General features: G+C 40.4%; 2 long non-coding RNA genes across 2 annotated transcripts in view; both read right to left on the bottom strand.

Moving 5' to 3' along the window:
* Positions 1-6,536: 6,536 nt before the first annotated feature.
* Positions 6,537-18,172, bottom strand: part of LOC128490709 (uncharacterized) — a 19,987-nt gene continuing 8,351 nt past the window's right edge. The window contains exon 3 of the long non-coding RNA XR_008353969.1: positions 6,537-6,585. This is a non-coding gene — a long non-coding RNA (uncharacterized LOC128490709). The remainder of the gene's footprint in view (positions 6,586-18,172) is intronic.
* Positions 15,878-16,407, bottom strand: LOC128490710 (uncharacterized). Its single transcript, XR_008353970.1, has 3 exons — positions 16,331-16,407; positions 16,235-16,285; positions 15,878-16,183 (listed from the first exon to the last, which is right to left on the bottom strand). It is a non-coding gene; the product is annotated as an uncharacterized LOC128490710 (long non-coding RNA).

Below are 18,172 nucleotides of genomic sequence, written 5' to 3'. Positions count from 1 at the left end.
ATAATAGTGATGATAATAATTAATAATAATAAGGATACTAATGATAGGTTGTTGCCATAGAAACTGGTTTCCATGCTAGTTGAACCACAAGAAATGGATAAAGTGATGGATCTGCTAAGGTTTATTTGCGAGCGCCACGGATCAGCCACCTTGGTATTTTCCGGTATTTGGTATTTTCCGGCCCCCTAAAAGGCACAGCCAGGGCACTTCATGCAAATCCCCGCATTTCCCACAATCCCCTGTGCTCAGACCAGGCAGGATATCGCTTATAATTAATAATTATGTTGTACATAGCGGTAAGAATTAGAACCAAGCACAGAATCTAAGAGTTCTCCTTTAACCATTTCCCTACAATGAGGATTTTTTCCGATCAGGTTGGGGGAGACCTTCTGGTCTCCACTGACCGGCCCAAGGAGTTGGGAATCAATCGGGATCTCCATTGTAACTCTAATGTGGCCACCTTAAGCTCTGCAGGTTGAGCGCCACAAAGTGGCTGTTCAGGGGCCGGCCATGCCGCTCCCCACCTCTATGGCACCAGAAATATTGGGGGGGGGGGCTGTGAGACATGAAGCTTTGGTTTTTTTAGATTTTAATGCAATAAGTACAAACCTCTGCTCTACAGAAAACCTCACCCATCTATCGCCCTTACCCTCGGCCCACGCATTTCACCGAGTACAAGGGCGCGTTTCACAAACCTTCTTAACAGGGCACCGCCAGCAACAAACACCATTCCCGAAAATATCATCAATATACCGTATATAACTGCCAACTGAATGCATCAAATAATTTAAAATAAACCAGATATCGATAACTATGAAAAACTGCAACAATGTTTCCAAAAGCGGAACTTATTCAAACAATTCAAACGATTGAATTTACCGTCAAAATTCCGACTGCGTTTTCTTTCTACGATTTGCTTTGCCGGCGGAACGTTCCTCCTGGCCCCTGCGGCTGCAAGGGTTAAACCCCGAGCACTCAAAGCCTAACTCAATTCTATTCTTGTCTGGTGTTTGCGTGGAAAACATTTGTCAGATAAGCAAACAACCCAACCCTTTGTGCCGGGTAACCAAGGAAGCTCTCTGTATACCGCCGCGCAGGTTATATGAGGATACGCCGACACCCCTGCCGTATGACAACAATGGCCCTTCGGCTGCACAACGGATGACAAAAGGGGCAAACATCTGCTCCAAGGTGCGGGTCGCGGCAGACATTTTAATGGTGGTTTTTTTAATTTATTTTTTTTTTACTTGCAGGATGCAACTAATTTCCTTCTTGAAACCGAATGTATGATTCCGGCAGCAAATTCATTTTAAAGTCTCCGATATCGGTAAAAACTTTTAAATAAAAAAAAATTAAACAACAGAATCCCTGTCGAAATGAAGCAAATAATGTTTTGGGGGTTTCTTTTTTATTAAAGCAAATCTTACATTTTACAATTTTATACACTAAATAAACTTGTGCAAAAAAAAACAAAACAAAGAAATAGATCTAAAAAATAAAAACACCTCATGTGTGCAGAAAACACAATGCAAGCAGCAATCTTAACTTTCTGTTCTCAGGCTGTGCATTATTATTCCTCCCCAGTGCGAATCCCTAAAACTGCTGTAACACATTGTGTTCTAAGCACAGGGGCTGCCACTCTAACAGGCTTTAACCCCTTAAGGACAATGGGCGGTCCCTAAACCCATTGAAAACAATGCATTTTGAGCCCGTACATGTACGGGGTTTGTCATTAAAGGGTTAAGGTGACATTAAACTTATTTATATATAAATATATATATAAATCTTAAGCATCTGAGTACAGAAAGCGTATTGGCGATCTTGCAGCCGGCCACTTTTGGCTGCCTGCTCCTTCTCCTCGACAGTGTGGGCACCGGCAGTGTACATAACACGCTGCCGGATCCTCACTGTAATAGAGATTTTTTTATTAAAATGTTTAAGATGAGTAAGGTTTGCCTAATGAGTGGGGAGAGTAAAGCTTAACGTCACTTTAAACACCGGGGCGCTGGTAACACTATACACAATGCCTCGACGGGTCAGGAACAAAAAGGGGACCTACACAATATTAGGCAGGTGGTCTTGATGTTATATGGCTGATCGCTGTATATCGTTATGGGATTTCGGATATAACGCAAATGCAGGAAATTGTCCCTGAAGTGGCCAGTGACGGCTGAAACGTACGTTTGGGGTTTGTGGGTTCCCTCGTTCACTTTGTTTCTGGACTCCCCTAGGGGCCGGATCGGACTGATGTGTTGATGGAGATTCTTCGTCTGAAATGGCTCAAGAGAGCTAAAACCCGAGATGCTCCCGAGCCGGCGACGCGCCGTAGGACGGCTATGAAGCGGCTGCCCGTAATTGGTTGTCAGTTATGTTTTTCGTGTTTTATTGGTCTAAGAAGCAGAGGGTCCCAAATATCAATGTTTTGAGGGTCAGGGATGAGATGACCCACCGTTCCATGCTTTGTGGTATAGTTGGTGGGATTTTTACCTATTCCACTCACATGGCCCCGTGTGTCATCTGAGATCCACCATCTGGCAACGACCCGTTATGGCCTCAAAATGACCTCATCACAGATTGCCTCTCGCTCCTTCGATGTTCAGTGCAGATTTTGTGCCCCATTGCGGGGTATTTGTGTAACTGGGCGGGGCATTTAGAAGAATAATGGGGTTTATTTACCCCGTTTCATTTATAAAGCCGTTTCCCGCTGTTTCTATACACATTATCGGGGCTTTTAGGGCCGTAGAACCCTGCGATCCCCTCATACCCAGCAAACATTCTGACCTCCTAGAAAAGAGGGGCATCAGGGGAGGAGAGAGGGGCATCAGGGGAGGAGAGAGGGGCATCAGAGGAGGAGACAAACTAAACAGGGAGACTTTGGGGGTATGTAATGCTTGAAGTATGGAAGATCATGCCACAAAAAACTACAGATAATACTTTTTTGTTTGGTCGACAGAAAGACTTCATAATATATGCGTCATGGAAGCCAAGCAGGCGAGGGATCCATAGTAGAAGACTAAACATATCTCAAGGTTAAAAGGGAGGCATTTACAAGACGAGGGTTAGAACAAGAAGTACCTCTTATCCCAAAATTATCTTCCCTAGGGAGACATGCAGGTAAAAATTTGGCAGATTGGCCCCATCCGGCCCCCGTCTAGTCGCCCGTTTCTCCTGCTGTAAATACTCAAACCTTATTCAGTTGTTGGTCTCGTCTTAGATTCAGGAGCCGTATGTCTATCCCATGCATGTTTAATACCCTCACTGTATTACCCTCTACCACTTCTGCTGGGAGGCTGTTCCGCTTATCCGCCACCCTTTCAGTAGAGTAAAACTTCTGTACACTACCTGTTATAAACAGCAAAACGCAATGTTTTTTTTACAGCCGCGTTCGAAAAACCTGACTGTCTTTGTATGGAAATTCTGAAAACAATGTCAAACGCCTCTAATAAATTATTATTGTTATTAGTGGCAATAACTAAAGTCCTTAACTAGCCTTTTTTATTTTAAAAAAGGAAATAGGTAGGTATTTTGCGTTTCCAGATGGGCCAGATTATACATGTGTATTTATAGGGAGTCGGCCCACGCGCGGGGTGAGAAAAACCATGAGCTGAGGGGACCATAAAACATTCATTTCAACAAGGTATAAGGTTTTGTTTTAATAGTAATTTTGTACCGGATGCGCATTAACACAACAGAAAGCGCACGCAAGAAGTGTTACGGCTTAGCAAAAAGTTTTAAATCAATTTTCAATTTCCGATCCTCTTGTGCCAAAAGTTTACTTTTGTCTTTTTTTTTTGTAAATCCCAGAATTCTGAAGCCCAAAGGCCTGCATCCCATAAATACATTGCCTTTAAATGTAAAAAATAAATAATAAAAAGTAAACCCTTTCCAGAATTGTTTTTTTTTTTTAATATAGATCGGATCTCTGGGTAAATAATAATCTCTCACTGGGTATTTTTGTTTAGAACAATGGAATATATAGGAATAAAGTATTAAAAATAGATTATATTTTTTTATGTAATATTATAAAACTATATAATAAGAATAAAATATTCTATTATTTTATATAATATCATACAATTATATAATAATAATAATAATATATTCTATTATTTTATATAATATTATAAAATTAAATAATAATAAAAATAATAATAATATATTCTATTATTTTAAATATCATACAATTATATAATAATAATATATTCTATTATTTTATATAATATAAAATTATATAATAATAAAAATAATAATAATAATATATTCTATTATTTTAAATAATATCATACAATTATATAATAATAATAATAATATTCTATTATTTTATATAATATTTGAATATTATATAAAATTAAAAATATTCCTAGAAATATATATATGTTTTATAATGTTATATATTATTTATATATTCTTTTTAAGCTACAAGCGAGTGCATACTGCCTATTAAGTTAATCACACTACTTTTAAGTAATAGATACACGAGGCTTCTTATTGCCCCCTGCTTCTGGCTGTGCCGACGGCTGCGTTTCCTAAAAAAAAACTTTTATTTTTAAGATTTTTTTTTGCATCTCCTTTAATCACTCTATAAATCTGAGATATGAAATGTCCTTTAATCACAGACTAGAAAGGGATGAAGCGATCACTCGATATCTGAGCGATGTACTTTTGGCTGCAAGGAAGGCCCCCCCCCGCTGGAAATTGAGACGTACTCTTCGCGTCCGTCCGCAGACGCTGAGTTCATTAGCTTCGCAGCCTGTCAGACTTTTTAATAAGACATAATGCGAGGGCTGTGTGTCCGTCCCAGGAGTCAAGAAAAATATGCAACTTCGGGAAAATCCAAAAACCAGAATTACAGAAGAAAAAAAACCTCTGTAACCGCATGGTGATGGGCATAGCTCTGGGACTCAAGCGGTTAAACCAGGACAGCCTCTTCTGAAATGTTTAATTTCTAATATCTGCTCGCCTTCCTTATACATGATGCCGGTGGAAATTGGATTAAAACTGCGTGGCTCGCACTCCACTAAATAAACAGAAATACCTCCTCGGCTGCCGGGCACTAGAGAGGAACATCGCATGCCTAAAAAACTTCAATGGGAAGTCCCAGGGAGGAAAAAAATCCTCACTGAGCAGAACCCTAGCTCTGTATACAATATACCCCTGGGGGGGGATACAGTAATAACCCCCCAGCGCTGTATACAGTACTGGCGGTCGGTGTTAACAGAAACCTGGTTTTATCTCATTTTGTCCCAATAAACTCCCTTTATCTGCAGACCTGGAGCCGCCGGTGCTGTCAGTCATGTGATATTTTGGGTAACTTTCTCGGCTCAAACCCCACACTGAGCTGATGCTTTATGGCGATGCTAATGAAGTCCGTTCCTCCATAGACTTTCATTAGTCAGAGAGTCCGGCTGGGTGATTAAAACTGAGCCATTCTATTGTTCCCCACAGGCAGTATGATAAGGAGTCGGGGGGTTTAGTAGATCGGGGATCAGATAACAGAGCGAGAATCATACAAACGGCTGATATGCAGCTGCCTGAAAACTTTATATTATGGGGGCAAAAACTACGACTGGGGTAAAAAAGAAAACAGTGCCAAATTCTTGAAAACTAGTAAGAAATTAAATGGTTGGAGATTAGCTTTTTCTCGTTTCTGTTTCATGTTGTTTTTTTATTAAAGCACAGGGCTAACATTTAAAGATATCCACGCGTATCTGGTAACGAATCATATGAATTTTATCTCATAGGAAGTGGTGAATAAGCCTGTTGCTTATTGTACATTATCCGAAAACGCACAAGCAGTAAGAGACAACGCAAAAACGCCCAAGATATTTTACTTAGATATATATAATGAGTGCTACGTATAGCTAGGCAACAGTGGCCCTTTATTAAAGCTCTAATCCCACTTCTACGCACACCTGCTGGAAAATCAGAGAGGATAATTCATAATACTAATATATATATATATATATATATATATATATATATATAAAAGTAAAATAATATATAATATATATAAAAATAAAATAATATATAATATATAAAAATAAAAATAAAATAATAAAATAATATATATATATATATCTATAAATAAAATAATAATATTTTTAGAAATGCAAGTCATTACAACTATCATGTATTTTTACTGATTTATAAGGATCTATGAAGCAAATTCCAATTACATTCTCCTGATACATCATAGCGATTGCCCCCGACTGTCCCCTAGCCCATGAAGCTGGCTGCCCCTTTAATTATGCAGATTCTGCTCTCTAAGGCACCACAAGGCACTTTTCTGCAGAAGCAAACGAGTCCCAATAATATCCAAAGTAAAATTCCATAAGAGAAACATCTCAAAGTCCTGGAAATACTTTAATTATCTATCCTGGTTTGGGCTGCAGAGATAAGAAAATATGGGATAGCCAGCTGGGCTAACCACAATTCCCATCATCCAGGTAGAGCTTGTATTCCCCAGCTATGCTCAAGAAGCGTCTTCCTTCGCGTGCCAATAGAAAAAAGTGCTTTAAATACCTGCTCGTTGTTCAGTGGGAGCGTTTCGCAGCCATAGCGTTAACCCTTCATCTTCCGTGGATTCTGCAGAAAGAAGAAAGAAAAAAAGTTTGCTTAGAAGGCAGAAAAATCCAAAATCTTGTGCTGTTTTTTCTTTAACCCAGTTGCAATTTTTGCCCCATAATATAATGTTTTCAGGCAGCTGCATATTAGCCATTTGTATGAGTTCTTGTTCTGTTATCTACTAGACAAACACCCCGACTCCTTACCATACTACCTGTGCGAAACTATAGAGAGGCTTGGTCTTAATCACCCAGTCAGACTCTCTGACTAATGAAAGTCTATGGAGGAACGGACTTCATTAACATTGCCATAAAGCATCAGCTCAGTGTGGTGTTTCTATGACCAACTCCCTTCTGAGCTTCTAAGGCCTTGTCGATTTCTCTGCCGTCACTCCTGGACACAAATCCCAACCAAACTACATGGGGAAATGTGCTAGGAAAGCAACCTATGTTTTTTTTTATTTTTTTCACTTTATTGAGAGAGTGGTAGATAAGTGGAGAAGCCTCCCAGCAGATGTAGTAGAGGGTAATACAGTGAGGGTATTAAACATGCATGGGATAGACATACGGCTCCTGAATCTAAGACGAGACCAACGACTGGTTACAGTTTGAGTCTTTACAGCGGGAGAAATGAGCGACCAGACGGGGGCCGAATGGGGCCGATTTACACATCTCAGGGTAGCAGTATAGCAGTATAGCTGGTATATCACCTTTTATCAAACACAACACCAAGAAGTGGCCTATAAATTGTCTTTCTACATCCATATTTTAGAGTGCGGCTTAGAATCAGGAGCAGCTTAAGTGGGGACACGAGGAAGGAGGGAGTGGCCAAACTAAACAGGGACACTTGGCAGGTACGCACAGAACAGAATATTGCCAACACCCTCCGTTGTAATTACGCTTCCAGTTTTCTGTTGGTCGTAACACAAGTTACAGTAAAATTACAGGCAGATGTGTTGGGCGGAAAGTTTACATGAGGACAACGGCTCGAAATTCACCATTTATATGCGGACTGATGCAGCGGAATCTGGGAGGATACCCCCCAAGAGTGGGCGTGGCAAACAGCGGTAGCTCCGCCCCATAATGATTTACATATATAGCGAATGGCAAGGTGCGATATACATCATACCCATTCCCTCCAGTCTCTCGCACACATCCCGTACCCCCCGCCTGAGCACACCAATGGCTGTATGGTGTGGGTGGATGATGGGAATTATAGTCACCATTAACTAACCTAACTTAAGACAACAGCGAGGAGCCGCTGGCCACATGGCGATTGGAACAGCTGACTTAATAATCCGCGACGAGCTCCAAATATTTACCTGTCAGTAACGCCGCCATTACTTTTTTTTTTTTTTTTAGCAAAAGTTGGGTGACCGACCAGCTGTCCCTGTTTTCAGGAGACAGTCCCGCCATTGAAAATTATTAAGTCTAAAGATAAATTATATTTCAAAGCAACTCTGTTCAAAAGTATTTCTTATAGTTAATGGCTTTATACAAATACATTTTATTGAATACTGCCCTTAGAAATAACATTAGATATTCTAAATGTGATTAAAAAAAAGTATGGTAAAATGTATATTTTTAACTATGTAGAGGTTTTTTTAACCCGATATGCCGACGGATTTGTGGTGTTGTTATTGGTGGTCTTTGCTTATGTTCTCCGATTTATCCATAAAGATAAAAAACAGAGATCTACCCTTGGAATTGAAGACTTGGCCTCCCTAAAGGGCATCGTCTAGATGTTTTTTAAGAAAAAAAAAATTACATTTTTTTTAAATTGTCCTCAGAAAAGAGTCATGAAAGGAGAGCTCCCAGTGCAATTAAGATAATAATATTGTCTGTTGTCAATACACAGATCCTCTGTTAACCCCGAATAATCCCCGCCACGCCTCAGCCGCGAGAACAGCAGCTCGAGAGCGGCGACGTCGTCCTCCGCAGCCCCGCACTCTGTTAATCATACACAGAGATCATAACCTCAAAAGCAGAAGGCCGTCTGTCCTCGGATAAACCCTCATCTGCCATCGCGGAACGTGCAGAAGCCTGTGTGTTCCGGATCACTCAATGGGACACTGTGTGACCAGAATCCCCAGAACTGACAGCAACCGATAATCAGGAGACGGCACGGAACGTCCAACCCGCATTCCCAGTTCAAAGGGGAAGCCCGACGGAAAAAACAGCGCTGTATACAATAATATAACCCCCCAGAGCTGTATACAATAATACCCCCCAGCGCTGTATACAGTTATATAACCCCCCAGCGCTGTATACAGTTATATAACCCCCAGCGCTGTATACAGTAATATAACCCCCCAGCGCTGTATACAGTAATATAACCCCCAGCGCTGTATACAGTTATATAACCCCCAGCGCTGTATACAGTAATATAACCCCCAGCGCTGTATACAGTAATATAACCCCCAGCGCTGTATACAGTAATATAACCCCCAGCGCTGTATACAGTAATATAACCCCCAGCGCTGTATACAGTAATATAACCCCCCAGCACTGTATACAGTAATATAACCCCCAGCACTGTATACAGTAATATAACACCCAGCGCTGTATACAGTAATATAACCCCCCAGCGCTGTATACAGTTATATAACCCCCAGCGCTGTATACAGTAATATAACCCCCCAGCGCTGTATACAGTAATATAACCCCCAGCGCTGTATACAGTAATATAACCCCCTGCACTGTATACAGTAATATAACCCCCCAGTGCTGTATACAGTAATATAACCCCCAGTGCTGTATACAGTAATATAACCCCCTGCACTGTATACAGTAATATAACCCCCCAGTGCTGTATACAGTAATATAACCCCCAGTGCTGTATACAGTAATATAACCCCCTGCACTGTATACAGTAATATAACCCCAGCGCTGTATACAGTAATATAACCCCCAGTGCTGTATACAGTAATATAACCCCCAGTGCTGTATACAGTAATATAACCCCCTGCACTGTATACAGTAATATAACCCCCCAGCACTGTATACAGTAATATAACCCCCCAGCGCTGTATACAGTAATAACCCCCCAGCGCTGTATACAGTAATAACCCCCCAGCGCTGTATACAGTAATATAACCCCCAGCGCTGTATACAGTAATATAACCCCCAGCACTGTATACAGTAATAATAAAGTCCGTTCCTCCATAGACTGTCATTAGTCAGAGAGTCCACCTGGGTGATTAAGACTGATTATTCAATTGTTTACTACAGGAAGCAGGTTTTGTATGAATCAATGATAGGGCAATAACCCCCCAAATTGTGCCCACTTGCCTTAATAAAAATAATATTGCAGAAATAACATGTATATTTGCATAAAATGCAAAAAAATATATCCTTAAACGTACAGAATCTATTAGAGTTATTATAAAAATCCCCACCAGTCAGTTTATTTGAATAATTATCCTTCAATAACACAGTCGTGGTCCTGGAAAATAAAATCCTTTTTTTTAGTGTAGCTGCTCCCTGTTATTAAGAGTAATTTAAGTGAATAGAAGAAGACACAAAATGACCCCATATCTATCTGACACTGTCTCCTAAAGGATTGCGGTAGATTCTGGGGGATTAGGTTTAAGTTGCCTTTTTTTGATAATTGCAACAAAAAAAAAATGAAATTTTGAAAATGTTGCTATTCTCTATTTGAGGTCCGCGTGGCCCTCGGGCCGCAGCTGCGAATGTCTCTTACAGGTACGGAGTAAAAGGCTGCATCCCGGCTCTGTGCTGCGACTGACCTCATCAAAACTGCAAACTGCATGACTTCATCAGATCCCAGCGCTAAGAGCGTCTGGCTACAACGATGACATAATCCAACGGAGAAAAACAATTAACCCCTCGCTGCCTGCGGCATTACTTTAACAGAGAAGCTTCAGGGGGTCCAAGTACCAATTTTAATGCAAAATAGGTTCCATAATGAGAGCATTAAAAGGGGGAAAATTCTCCTTGAGCTTTTACCCCAGCGCTGAATACAGTAATAACCCCCAGCGATGTATAAAATAATAACTCCCCCAGCGCTGTATACAGTAATATAACCCCCCAGCGCTGTATACAGTAAGATAACCCCCAGTGCTGTATACAGTAATATAACCCCCAGCACTGTATACCGTAAGATAACCCCCAGTGCTGTATAAAATAATAACCCTCCAGCACTGTATACAGTAATATAACCCCCAGCGCTGTATACAGTAATATAACCCCCCAGCGCTGCATACAGTAATATAACCCCCAAGCGCTGTATACAGTAATATAACCCCCAGCGCTGTATACAGTAATATAACCCCCAGCGCTGTATACAGTAATATAACCCCCAGCGCTGTATACAGTAATAACCCCCCAGTGCTGTATACAGTAATATAACCCCCAGCGCTGTATACAGTAATATAACCCCCAGCGCTGTAAAAAATAATAACCCCCACAGCACTGTATACAGTAATATAACCCCCAGCACTGTATACAGTAATATAACCCCCAACGCTGTATACAGTAATATAACCCCCAGCGCTGTATACAGTAATATAACCCCCAGCGCTGTATACAGTAATATAACCCCCAGCGCTGTATACAGTAATAACCCCCCAGCGCTGTATACAGTAATTTAACCCCCAGTGCTGTATAAAATAATAACCCCCCAGCGCTGTATACAGTAATAACCACCAGCGCTGTATACAGTAATATAACCCCCAGCGCTGTATACAGTAATAACCCCCAGTGCTGTATAATATCAGCTGCTGTTGACAAAAACCTGGTTTTATCTAATTTTGCCCCAATAAACTCCCTTTATCTGCAGACCTGGAGGTGCCGTTGTTGTCATTCATGTGATATTTTTCTGCTCAAACACCACACTGAGCTGATGCTTTATGACAATGCTAATGAAGTCCTTTCCTCCATAGCCTTTCATTAGTCAGAGAGTCCGACTGAGCTATTAAGACTGAGCCATTCTATTGTTCCCCACAGGCGGTATGATAAGGAGTCGGGGGGTTTAGTAGATCGGGGCTCAGATAACAGAGAAAACAAATGGCTGATATGCAGCTGCCTGAAAACATTAGATTATGCAGGTGTGTTCCCCTTTAAGAAGTAAGAGTCCTCTCCCCACTATACTGAAACATTTGTTACATCGTTGCAGATATATGAGAATTAGAATGAGATGTAGAAATACAGAATGTTATCGAAATATTGCATGTTATTCTATCCAGTGTTATTGTAACAATACAAACGTTATTATATTGTTTACAGCTACTGTATTGTTACAGCAAAACAAGGCAATAAAATAGTTCAAAAGGTTCCATATATTAGAGAAAAGAGGTAAGGAAAGGACACAGAAGAAACAATATCACAGGGTGTTCTGATTGGTTTCCTGTTGGGCCAATCAGGGCACGGAAAGCCTTTAAATCTTTGCCACGGACAGGAAGTGCTATATACATGAGAATAAACTAATGGCTGATAAAATCCTTAGTTCCCACAAGAATAAAAGTAAAAATAGGCAAATTCCACAAATTTTACCAGAAATTCCTCACCGGGTAACCTCTGCAATCTAATGTGGCATCATCATCTGATTCTAGTACTACATCCCTGCCAAGTGTCCCTGTTTAGCTTGACCAGTCACTCTGTGCCTCCAAACACATAAAGAGAAATCCTCTCTCTTCGTCCTCCGGCGATAAAAAAACCCAAGAAATGTCACCAGGGCACCTAAAGGCTGAAAACAGCGCTACGGAATTTAATGGCGCTATATAAAACAATCAATAATAATAATTATAATAAAACAAAACATAAACTGAAAAATGTAAGAAAAAATAAAAAGATGTATTTTGGATTTAAACAAAGTGTGTCTGGCCTCCTTGATCTGTCATGGGCCACCACTACCTAGGCGTGCTACCCCTGTCTGGACCCTTGCAGGCTTTGGAGCCCATCTGGCTCGGGGTGGGACAGGCGGGGAGTCCTTCCTGTGCCCCAAGATGTCTGTTAGCCAACCATGAACAGGGTGTCAGGTGCATTCTGGGAAATAGTGACTTTATAGCGAATTAATTACGCAAAAACGTCATAACTGCTGAACTTTGTCTTAAAAAAAATATATAACATCCGCATTTATGTTCTAGAACCCTGCTGTCCGGCATTTTGATTCGTACGGCCGTCCGGGGCCTGAGGAGTTAAAATGGTTCTAGAATTCTCCTCGCCTCAAGCAGGAAGCCGGGAAACCAAAGGCTCGTCATTTCACCAGCGGTGGGGGGGGGGGGACCGAGCGATCGGCGAAAGCCAATTTACACATCTCGGCTGCCGTGTTTTCACAGGTGTGCGGACGTTTGGCTGGAGACGGAGTAGAGGGACGGGGCCCCAAACGTCTCGCGGGTTTCTCCAGATCCGGCCAGGAAGATAATATTTTGATCCACCTGCCAGTAACTTCTACGGCTTAAGTAAATAGGAGAGAGAGGAACGCTTTTCCAGCCGCACTCTCCGTTAACCAATCGGTTCGTAGCCTTTTTTAGGGTCAAAAACAGAAACCCCACCTCAAATACCCCGAGGGCCACCGTGGATTTTGACATCACTGCCCATTCCAAGCTATAAAAGTTTATTGTGGATTTCTAAACTTGTATTTTTTTATAATGCGTATCAACAAATATATGCCTTATATACACCTCCGAACACTTCAATTGGCCATGTTTCTTTTAGAGGGTGTGGCTAAAGGCGTGGCTGGGGGTGGGGCTTTACCCAGACTTTTGATGTGACTTTGTGTCCTATTGATGGGTATTTGTGTTACTGGGCGGGGCATTTAGAAGAAGAATAATGGGGTTTATTTACCCCGTTTAATTTATAAAGCCGTTTCCTGCTGTTTCTATACACATTATCGGGGCTTTTAGGGCTGTAGAACCCTGCGATCCCCTCATACCCAGCAAACATTCTGACCTCCTAGAAAAGAGGGGCATCAGGGGAGGGAAGAGGGGCATCAGGGGAGGGAAGAGGGGGCATCACTGGAAGATAGAGGGGTGTCAGGGGGGTGAAAATAGAGGCACAGGGAAGGAAAATAGCAAAGGATTTGGGAGAGGGACTCGTCAAGCTAAACAGGGACACTGGGAAGGTATGTAATGCACAGAGTATTGTATCAATGTGGGAAATCGTGCCTCGGAATTATGGGGGCAAAAAATCTGAGCTCCTAGAAAATTGGGGCACCAGGGGTGGAAAGAGGGACATCAGGGGTTTGGGAGAGGGACTGGACAAAACAAGGACACATGGGAGGTATGCTTATTATTCAGAAATCTATCATGGAAGCCACAATGTGATTAGAAATGAGTGATTTTTGTAATTATGAAAAATCATTAAATACTGTTTTATCAAACTATTTCTTCATATATATATATATATATGAACACAATGAGATATATATATCATGCTCCCTGGGAAGTACAAGACTTATGTTTCATTAGAAAAACCCAAAATTGAAGCTTTTTATGGAAAATCCGGCCTTTTAAAATCTGTTGTTAATGAAATAACTGCCTCGGAAAAACAGCAATGGAAACCATTTATACTTCAATAAACATAAAAAGCAATTTCAGACGCTTTATGTCTGTTTCCTTGACAACAAGAATGTAGCATTGCTTATTATAACTAATTAAAATACTAAATCATACGCGGGACATGATGTTTTGGGCTCATTTACTATTCAATATAAATAATTGTGCTGGCTCACGCTGAGTTAAAGGGACAGTGATCTCGCAAAGACCAGCTTTGCACGAGTGTCCTTGACTGGGCATGGCTATAAATAAATAATATATATATAAATAATATATATATATATATATATATATATATATATAAAGATAAATAAACGTATATAATTATATATATATATATATATATAATATATTAAATATATATAAATACATTATATTATAAATATTTTATATATATATATATATATATATATATATAAAGCATATAATATAAAATATTGAGTTTAAATATTTAAGTGAAATTTGGGTCGCCGATGCATATCCAGACTAAACGGAATGTTCTCATTTTATTTGATAACAGTACCTGGCCTGTATTGATGATGTCATATAGGGTATTTAATGCCCCTGCTATTATGGTGTCATCACCAACATAATATGAAACAGGAGTTTGGTGTAAATATTGAATTTGGTTCTTAAAAAGTGTATTTTATCACTATATTTTGTTGATTGGACTATTCCACTGGTTGCTATGGTGGATCAATTATTACAGATCATAATCAGGAAAGAAGAAAAAATACACAAAAAAACTTGATTTTCAGAGAAATTATATATAATATCTAGTATATAATAAATAGGAGTATAATATAAGGGAGTATAATATAAAGGAGTATAATATATAGTATTTAATATAAGGGAGAATAATATATAGTATATAATATAAAGGAGTATAATATATAGTATATAATATATAGGAGTATAATATCTAGTATATTATATATAGAAGTATAATATATAGGAGTATAATGTAAAGGAGTATAATATATACGAGTATATAATATATAGGAGTATAATATATAGGAGTATAATATATACGAGAATATAATATATAGGAGTATAATATATAGGAGTATATAATATATAGGAGTATAATATATAGGAGTATAATATATATAATATAATATATAAGTGTATAATATATAGTATATAATATATAGGAGTACCATATATAGTATATAATATATTGGAGTATAATATCATTCTTCTCAATGCCTTACATAAATAGCTATCAACATACCTCCCGACAGTCCTAGTTTATGCAGTAAAGTCCTTATTTTCAGGCACTGTTCCTCTATACCGATTAGCTGCCCCACTGTCCTGGTCCATTGGCCATTTGGTGAGATGCTGTGGTGGGTAGACCTCCATTGCAGCTCCCACGTGGCCACCCTGTGACATGCGAACTGTGCGCTGCAACGTGGCTCTTCGGGTAAGGTTGCCAGCTGGCTTGTTATTATTTACACTGAGCTATTGAAAAGCACTATTGTTCTCGGTAACCATTTTTCTTTTGTCTTCCTCCTAGGCCTATGCCTGAAACCTCTCTTACAAACAAACCATCAGAAAGTGCTATACATGCATGGAATAGACCCCCAGCAGAGCTGGTAGACACTACTACCACCAAACCATATATCTGTGCCGAGCCCGTGCAGACAAATGCTTGCTTTATCAGGAGATGCAAGCATTGTATTCCTTGTAATGATGCTGCAAAATCTCTGTTTGCAAAAGTGGCTACTTGAGCTTAGAAGTGGCTACTTATTTGGAAAGCAATGCGTTCTTTTGGGGTTTTTTATACGGACTCGTATGTTTTTGCTTGTTTTTAATACAACAAAGTAACAGGGTTTGTAGCGAGCAGACGGGGTCCTGGTTTGTGACCTCCCTACACAGGATATCCTGTAATCAAAACCGAGACCAAACATCATTGTTGATGAAACAAATTGAATGATGTGCATGGAAACATTGTTACCAACTAAATAACAATTAAAGCCGACTCTTTCATATTCTCCTCTGATTGAACGATATCAGAGCATTCCGATTGGTGCTTTTCTCCCTGCTATATCACAGCTGGAATCCCTGCTTGAATACAGGTGACTCCATTCAGAATATCTTTACCTCCTGACCAGTCAGGACCGTTTTTTTAACCACTTGGTTGCCATCATTAACGAGTCCCTAGAATCTGATGCCCTGGGTTATTAATGGGTTAATATGTGAAGCCTCCAGTCCAGTTCATTTAGGAAATTTTCTGCTTTTCATTAAAACCAACAAAGATCCAAAAATCTTATTCTGATGTCTATAACTGATCAACCGACGTTTTTTCAGAATTTATCTATAAAAGAAATTAAAATTCAACTAAACATCCATTTCTCGCAGAGACTACAAGGTTCTGCCAAGCAAGCGCTAGACTACAATCCCCATTATCCACAGCCAGACACAAACGAGATACGGATTGATTTCTAGATCAGAGATTATTTTAAACCAAGACAAAAAAATTAGGATTTTCCCATATCGGCCACATAAAAAATAAAATTAATTAATTCAGATTTTGTTCATCGAGACCCTGTTATAAAATAATATTTTGTTCGGGTTTGTCACCGAGTCTCAGGGATTTGCCCTAATCTCAGGGTGAAGGGGCAGATTCTTGGGGTCACACAGCCTGGAGCCGACTCCTTCCTATCCCCCCCCCGCTGTGATCATATCTAAGACCCCCAGTTGGTGCTTTTGCTATAATATGTTATGATTGATATCTCTGCTTGAATGCAGGTGACTCAATTAAGTGTATCTTTAAAGAATGACATGTCAAGGTTTCCATGGCGACTGGTGTTAGAGACATTTGGGCAACACATATAGCGAGTCACATACATAGAATCTGCATAGTGGGCCATTAAAGGGTTAACATTTAAAGAGTCTCAGGGGCCGCTCATTTAGCAAGCCCCCCCCCCCGGTATCCCCAGCAGTTTACATATTGCCTACCAGACACCCCATCTATTACACACTCAAACACGCTACACAGAAACATAGAACCCGCAGGCAGATCGGCCCCATTCGGCCCCCGTTTCTCCTGCTGTAAAGACTGAAACCTTAATCAGTCGTTGGTCTCGTCTTAGATTCAGGAGCTGTATGTCTATCCCATGCGTGTTTAATCCCCGCACTGTATTACCCTCTACCACCTCTGCTGGGAGGCTGTTCCACTTATCTACCACCCTCTCAGTAAAGAAGGGACCCTCATAATAAAGAGGTTTCAACCATTTAAGGGAATCGTTCCCACGCGATAACGCTATATCTCTCGTGCTGCTGCTGGTACAGTCTTTGTGAGTATGAGGTTCCGCGCCAATCTGCCCCCTACCGGTAACCAATCATTGCATGGAATGCACCTAATGGCATCGCCCACAATTAATAAATAGATTAAATAAATAATAGATTGTAAGCTTCTAAGGGCTTCCTCTCCTTCTGCCCTCTACTGTAACATCGCCACGGAACCTGCGGGCGCTATATAGCCGTAATGATTGCACGTTATAAATTCTTTGCATGCCACGTTGGTTGGTTTTTTGTATTATGATACTTCAAACGAGGTGAAAGAGGGTTTTTGTCCATTGTTAGCACAGGTGGGAATTACTCGTGGCGCACCTTGTTAATTAACAGGTAAACATACATACGTGCGGCGTGTTGCGCTACAGGCGTGTTTAACCCTTCCTAATCCTGCAGATAAAAGTTGCTGTTGATCTAAGAAAGATATGGGCAGAATCTCAGGGTAAATGGGCAAAACCTGAGGGTAACCAGGTGACCAGGCAGATTCTCAAGGTGAAGAGGAAGATTCTGAGGGTCTCAGGGTGAAGGGGCAGATTCTCGGGGGTCTCAGGGTGAAGAGGCAGATTCTGGGGGTCTCAGGGTCAAGAGGCAGATTCTCGGGGTGAAAAATGAACGTTTTGTGAGTTGTTAACTATAATTTTTGGGGGCTTTTTAATAATCCAGAGAAGTCGTGCCGTTTTAACGCTCACGGAAATCTCCAGGACCGGTATGCGGCTTACTTTCTGGATCACGGGGAATTATCATTCGCATTCTAAAAATCTTTGCCGCGTTCCGAAGGGATAAAAAGTCGCTGCC

The sequence above is a fragment of the Spea bombifrons genome, chromosome 4 (genome assembly GCF_027358695.1).
Source record: "Spea bombifrons isolate aSpeBom1 chromosome 4, aSpeBom1.2.pri, whole genome shotgun sequence".
Classification (NCBI taxonomy): Eukaryota; Metazoa; Chordata; class Amphibia; order Anura; family Pelobatidae; genus Spea; species Spea bombifrons.
The sequence above is the reverse complement of the archived record's forward strand: the minus strand, read 5'-3'. Positions and strand labels throughout refer to the sequence as shown.